Genomic DNA, 6,790 nt, shown 5'->3' on the forward strand with positions numbered 1-6,790 from the left:
AAAAGGCTATATCTCCCAAGCCAATTATTGTATCGTATTCATACTTTGGCACAGTCTACAAGTGTGCCATCTCAGGAGAACCACCAAATTTGGATGTTCTCCGTCTGTAATTATACGACCTTCGCAACCAATGAAATGAGATTATTTCTATGTCATTTGAAGGCAAAACGTGCATAGCACCGGCGTAACGGTAGTGTCGATGAAAAGGCTATATCTCCCAAGCCAATTATTGTATCGTATTCATACTTTGGCACAGTCTACAAGTGTGCCATCTCAGGAGAACCACCAAATTTGGATGTTCTGCGTCTGTAATTATACGACCTTCGCAACCAAGGAAATGAGATTATTTCTATGTCATTTGAAGGCAAATCGTGCATAGCACCGGCGCAACGGTAGTGTCGATGAAAAGGCTATATCTCCCAAGCCAATTATTGTATCGTATTCATACTTTGGCACAGTCTACAAGTGTGCCATCTCAGGAAAACTCCCAAATTTGGATGTTCTGCGTCTGTAATTATACGACCTTCGCAACCAAGGAAATGAGATTATTTCTATGTCATTTGAAGGCAAATCGTGCATAGCACCGGCGCAACGGTAGTGTCGATGAAAAGGCTATATCTCCCAAGCCAATTATTGTATCGTATTCATACTTTGGCACAGTCTACAAGTGTGCCATCTCAGGAGAACCACCAAATTTGGATGTTCTGCGTCTGTAATTATACGACCTTCGCAACCAAGGAAATGAGATTATTTCTATGTCATTTGAAGGCAAATCGTGCATAGCACCGGCGCAACGGTAGTGTCGATGAAAAGGCTATATCTCCCAAGCCAATTATTGTATCGTATTCATACTTTGGCACAGTCTACAAGTGTGCCATCTCAGGAGAACCACCAAATTTGGATGTTCTCCGTCTGTAATTATACGACCTTCGCAACCAATGAAATGAGATTATTTCTATGTCATTTGAAGGCAAAACGTGCATAGCACCGGCGTAACGGTAGTGTCGATGAAAAGGCTATATCTCCCAAGCCAATTATTGTATCGTATTCATACTTTGGCACAGTCTACAAGTGTGCCATCTCAGGAGAACCACCAAATTTGGATGTTCTGCGTCTGTAATTATACGACCTTCGCAACCAAGGAAATGAGATTATTTCTATGTCATTTGAAGGCAAATCGTGCATAGCACCGGCGCAACGGTAGTGTCGATGAAAAGGCTATATCTCCCAAGCCAATTATTGTATCGTATTCATACTTTGGCACAGTCTACAAGTGTGCCATCTCAGGAAAACTCCCAAATTTGGATGTTCTGCGTCTGTAATTATACGACCTTCGCAACCAAGGAAATGAGATTATTTCTATGTCATTTGAAGGCAAATCGTGCATAGCACCGGCGCAACGGTAGTGTCGATGAAAAGGCTATATCTCCCAAGCCAATTATTGTATCGTATTCATACTTTGGCACAGTCTACAAGTGTGCCATCTCAGGAGAACCACCAAATTTGGATGTTCTCCGTCTGTAATTATACGACCTTCGCAACCAATGAAATGAGATTATTTCTATGTCATTTAAAGGCAAAACGTGCATAGCACCGGCGTAACGGTAGTGTCGATAAAAAGGCTATATCTCCCAAGCCAATTATTGTATCGTATTCATACTTTGGCACAGTCTACAAGTGTGCCATCTCAGGAGAACCACCAAATTTGGATGTTCTGCGTCTGTAATTATACGACCTTCGCAACCAAGGAAATGAGATTATTTCTATGTCATTTGAAGGCAAATCGTGCATAGCACCGGCGCAACGGTAGTGTCGATGAAAAGGCTATATCTCCCAAGCCAATTATTGTATCGTATTCATACTTTGGCACAGTCTACAAGTGTGCCATCTCAGGAAAACTCCCAAATTTGGATGTTCTGCGTCTGTAATTATACGACCTTCGCAACCAAGGAAATGAGATTATTTCTATGTCATTTGAAGGCAAATCGTGCATAGCACCGGCGCAACGGTAGTGTCGATGAAAAGGCTATATCTCCCAAGCCAATTATTGTATCGTATTCATACTTTGGCACAGTCTACAAGTGTGCCATCTCAGGAGAACCACCAAATTTGGATGTTCTGCGTCTGTAATTATACGACCTTCGCAACCAAGGAAATGAGATTATTTCTCTGTCATTTGAAGGCAAAACGTGCATAGCACCGGCGCAACGGTAGTGTCGATGAAAAGGCTATATCTCCCAAGCCAATTATTGTATCGTATTCATACTTTGGCACAGTCTACAAGTGTGCCATCTCAGGAGAACCACCAAATTTGGATGTTCTGCGTCTGTAATTATACGACCTTCGCAACCAAGGAAATGAGATTATTTCAGTGTCATTTGAAGACAAATCGTGCATAGCACCGGCGCAACGGTAGTGTCGATGAAAAGGCTATATCTCCCAAGCCAATTATTGTATCGTATTCATACTTTGGCACAGTCTACAAGTGTGCCATCTCAGGAAAACCACTAAATTTGGATATTCTGCGTCTGTAATTATACGACCTTCGCAACCAAGGAAATGAGATTATTTCTGTGTCATTTGAAGACAAATCGTGCATAGCACCGGCGCAACAGTAGTGTCGATGAAAAGGCTATATCTCCCAAGCAAATTATTGTATCGTATTCATACTTTGGCACAGTCTACAAGTGTGCCATCTCAGGAGAACCATCAAATTTGGATGTTCTGCGTCTGTAATTTTACGACCTTCGCAACCAAGGAAATGAGATTATTTCTATGTCATTTGAAGGCAAATCGTGAATAGCACCGGCGCAACGGTAGTGTCGATGAAAAGGCTATATCTCCCAAGCCAATTATTGTATCGTATTCATACTTTGGCACAGTCTACAAGTGTGCCATTTGAGGAAAAACCCCAAATTTGGATGTTCTGCGTCTGTAATTATACGACCTTCGCAACCAAGGAAATGAGATTATTTCTATGTCATTTGAAGGCAAATCGTGCATAGCACCGGCACAACGGTAGTGTCGATGAAAAGGCTATATCTCCCAAGCCAATTATTGTATCGTATTCATACTTTGGCACAGTCTACAAGTGTGCCATCTCAGGAGAACCACCAAATTTGGATGTTCTGCGACTGTAATTATACGACCTTCGCAACCAAGGAAATGAGATTATTTCTGTGTCATTTGAAGGCAAATCGTGCATAGCACCGGCGTAACGGTAGTGTCGATGAAAAGGCTATATCTCCCAAGCCAATTATTGTATCGTATTCATACTTTGGCACAGTCTACAAGTGTGCCATCTCAGGAGAACCACCAAATTTGGATGTTCTGCGTCTGTAATTATACGACCTTCGCAACCAAGGAAATGAGATTATTTCTATGTCATTTGAAGGCAAATCGTGCATAGCACCGGCGCAACGGTAGTGTCGATGAAAAGGCTATATCTCCCAAGCCAATTATTGTATCGTATTCATACTTTGGCACAGTCTACAAGTGTGCCATCTCAGGAGAACCACCAAATTTGGATGTTCTCCGTCTGTAATTATACGACCTTCGCAACCAATGAAATGAGATTATTTCTATGTCATTTGAAGGCAAAACGTGCATAGCACCGGCGTAACGGTAGTGTCGATGAAAAGGCTATATCTCCCAAGCCAATTATTGTATCGTATTCATACTTTGGCACAGTCTACAAGTGTGCCATCTCAGGAGAACCACCAAATTTGGATGTTCTGCGTCTGTAATTATACGACCTTCGCAACCAAGGAAATGAGATTATTTCTATGTCATTTGAAGGCAAATCGTGCATAGCACCGGCGCAACGGTAGTGTCGATGAAAAGGCTATATCTCCCAAGCCAATTATTGTATCGTATTCATACTTTGGCACAGTCTACAAGTGTGCCATCTCAGGAGAACCACCAAATTTGGATGTTCTGCGTCTGTAATTATACGACCTTCGCAACCAAGGAAATGAGATTATTTCAGTGTCATTTGAAGACAAATCGTGCATAGCACCGGCGCAACGGTAGTGTCGATGAAAAGGCTATATCTCCCAAGCCAATTATTGTATCGTATTCATACTTTGGCACAGTCTACAAGTGTGCCATCTCAGGAAAAACCCCAAATTTGGATGTTCTGCGTCTGTAATTATACGACCTTCGCAACCAAGGAAATGAGATTATTTCTATGTCATTTGAAGGCAAATCGTGCATAGCACCGGCACAACGGTAGTGTCGATGAAAAGGCTATATCTCCCAAGCCAATTATTGTATCGTATTCATACTTTGGCACAGTCTACAAGTGTGCCATCTCAGGAGAACCACCAAATTTGGATGTTCTGCGACTGTAATTATACGACCTTCGCAACCAAGGAAATGAGATTATTTCTGTGTCATTTGAAGGCAAATCGTGCATAGCACCGGCGTAACGGTAGTGTCGATGAAAAGGCTATATCTCCCAAGCCAATTATTGTATCGTATTCATACTTTGGCACAGTCTACAAGTGTGCCATCTCAGGAGAACCACCAAATTTGGATGTTCTGCGTCTGTAATTATACGACCTTCGCAACCAAGGAAATGAGATTATTTCTATGTCATTTGAAGGCAAATCGTGCATAGCACCGGCGCAACGGTAGTGTCGATGAAAAGGCTATATCTCCCAAGCCAATTATTGTATCGTATTCATACTTTGGCACAGTCTACAAGTGTGCCATCTCAGGAGAACCACCAAATTTGGATGTTCTGCGTCTGTAATTATACGACCTTCGCAACCAATGAAATGAGATTATTTCTATGTCATTTGAAGGCAAAACGTGCATAGCACCGGCGTAACGGTAGTGTCGATGAAAAGGCTATATCTCCCAAGCCAATTATTGTATCGTATTCATACTTTGGCACAGTCTACAAGTGTGCCATCTCAGGAGAACCACCAAATTTGGATGTTCTGCGTCTGTAATTATACGACCTTCGCAACCAAGGAAATGAGATTATTTCTATGTCATTTGAAGGCAAATCGTGCATAGCACCGGCGCAACGGTAGTGTCGATGAAAAGGCTATATCTCCCAAGCCAATTATTGTATCGTATTCATACTTTGGCACAGTCTACAAGTGTGCCATCTCAGGAAAAACCCCAAATTTGGATGTTCTGCGTCTGTAATTATACGACCTTCGCAACCAAGGAAATGAGATTATTTCTATGTCATTTGAAGGCAAATCGTGCATAGCACCGGCGCAACGGTAGTGTCGATGAAAAGGCTATATCTCCCAAGCCAATTATTGTATCGTATTCATACTTTGGCACAGTCTACAAGTGTGCCATCTCAGGAAAACCACTAAATTTGGATGTTCTGCGTCTGTAATTATACGACCTTCGCAACCAAGGAAATGAGATTATTTCTATGTCATTTGAAGGCAAATCGTGAATAGCACCGGCGCAACGGTAGTGTCGATGAAAAGGCTATATCTCCCAAGCCAATTATTGTATCGTATTCATACTTTGGCACAGTCTACAAGTGTGCCATCTCAGGAGAACCACCAAATTTGGATGTTCTGCGTCTGTAATTATACGACCTTCGCAACCAAGGAATTGAGATTATTTCTATGTCATTTGAAGGCAAATCGTGCATAACACCGGCGCAACGGTAGTGTCGATGAAAAGGCTATATCTCCCAAGCCAATTATTGTATCGTATTCATACTTTGGCACAGTCTACAAGTGTGCCATCTCAGGAGAACCACCAAATTTGGATATTCTGCGTCTGTAATTATACGACCTTCGCAACCAAGGAAATGAGATTATTTCTATGTCATTTGAAGGCAAATCGTGCATAGCACCGGCGCAACGGTAGTGTCGATGAAAAGGCTATATCTCCCAAGCCAATTATTGTATCGTATTCATACTTTGGCACAGTCTACAAGTGTGCCATCTCAGGAAAACCACCAAATTTGGATGTTCTGCGTCTGTAATTATACGACCTTCGCAACCAAGGAAATGAGATTATTTCTATGTCATTTGAAGACAAATCGTGAATAGCACCGGCGCACTGGTAGTGTCGATGAAAAGGCTATATCTCCCAAGCCAATTATTGTATCGTATTCATACTTTGGCACAGTCTACAAGTGTGCCATCTCAGGAAAAACCCCAAATTTGGATGTTCTGCGTCTGTAATTATACGACCTTCGCAACCAAGGAAATGAGATTATTTCTATGTCATTTGAAGGCAAAACGTGCATAGCACCGGCGCAACGGTAGTGTCGATAAAAGGCTATATCTCCCAAGCCAAATATTGTATCGTATTCATACTTTGGCACAGTCTACAAGTGTGCCATCTCAGGAGAACCACCAAATTTGGATGTTCTGCGTCTGTAATTATACGACCTTCGCAACCAAGGAAATGAGATTATTTCTATGTCATTTGAAGGCAAATCGTGCATAGCACCGGCGCAACGGTAGTGTCGATGAAAAGGCTATATCTCCCAAGCCAATTATTGTATCGTTTTCATACTTTGGCACAGTCTACAAGTGTGCCATCTCAGGAAAAACCCCAAATTTGGATGTTCTGCGTCTGTAATTATACGACCTTCGCAACCAATGAAATGAGATTATTTCTATGTCATTTGAAGGCAAATCGTGCATAGCACCGGCGCAACGGTAGTGTCGATGAAAAGGCTATATCTCCCAAGCCAATTATTGTATCGTATTCATACTTTGGCACAGTCTACAAGTGTGCCATCTCAGGAGAACCACCAAATTTGGATGTTCTGCGTCTGTAATTATACGACCTTCGC

Source organism: Haliotis rufescens, unplaced genomic scaffold, assembly GCF_023055435.1.
Source record: "Haliotis rufescens isolate VD_foot unplaced genomic scaffold, xgHalRufe1.0.p SCAF_125, whole genome shotgun sequence".
NCBI lineage: Eukaryota > Metazoa > Mollusca > Gastropoda > Lepetellida > Haliotidae > Haliotis > Haliotis rufescens.